Below are 1,239 nucleotides of genomic sequence, written 5' to 3' on the forward strand. Positions count from 1 at the left end.
AAAAAAAAAAAAAAAAAGCATGTGCGTGTGTAGAGATACAGATATCTATCTCATTCTGCCATTTCTAACAGCCTGCAGAACTAGAGTTCATAGCAGGAGCTGGCACTGAGGAACCAACACATGTATGTGAATGTGGCCCAGCAGAGATGGATACATTTGTTTGTATACTTGTACTGCATCAGGGGTGGAATATGCAGTTCATTTCTTCTCTTTTGGCTAATTTGGGGAAGGCTCAAGATACTAAGCCACAGCAGCGTACCACCCGACAGGGCATTCCTGTCCCAAGCCACAAAATCCTCTGGGTAGCCAAGCTACAGGTACATACCTGAGAGTGTCCGCAGCCCAGCTCACCACACTATACAGGATCACAACCACAACAACACGATCCTCACTATTCCCTAGGGAGAAACCCAAATCGAAAGCTTTTCAGAGCTACAGGCATGGCTTTTCTGTTCACGGGAGAGACCATTTATCTGTGGTCACGGTATGCTGCATTTATCTGAAGATTAAGTTCAGCTGTTCCCTTTCCAAACCTTTTGATACAAGTGCTGGTAGATGTTCACTAGCCTGTCAAGGATAAAACAAATACAGGGGAATCTTGGAAAGACATCAAGCAGAGAGGAACCTGGATCACAATAATGAGATATCAAGTGTGGATAAAGATCCAATCTTACCTAGGGACTGAAGTTTAGTTGGCCTCTTTCTGTCCACAACGTCAATGCTTATAAAACTCTACATTTTTCGACAAGCAACTTCTGTGACATTGGCCATTGAGGAATTCACGCTGGTTTTGGTAAATGCTGGGAAAATTAGCCTTTTTGGCATGGAGTTATTACTTTTGCCTCTGGGAAGCAAAGAAAGTAAAAATAGATCAGTAACTACAGCTTGAGAGAGAGGTTTACATAGCCCATGTAAATGAAAATTTTGGCCAGACTTCTTTTATTTCCAACAGTTTCATCTTCATACTATCTTTTCAGCTTTACATTATAGATGGTTCTTATCACAGAAATCAGACTCATATCCAAGGCTAGAATGTGAAATATCCTCCACCTGGGTCAGCCCCTTTTAACCCCATCACTGCCCATCAGAGTGCTTAAGCCCTGGTTCAGAACAAGCCACAGCTTCCAAGCTGCCCTCTTTTGAAAAAAAAATTAAATATCTTTCTAAAATTGCTGCCCATACGGCATTCCTTAGCTTCAATTTAGCCTTGCTCCCTGCAGGCCATCCCACGGTCACTTC

This window comes from Calidris pugnax, unplaced genomic scaffold (genome assembly GCF_001431845.1).
Source record: "Calidris pugnax isolate Ruff unplaced genomic scaffold, ASM143184v1 scaffold8, whole genome shotgun sequence".
Classification (NCBI taxonomy): Eukaryota; Metazoa; Chordata; class Aves; order Charadriiformes; family Scolopacidae; genus Calidris; species Calidris pugnax.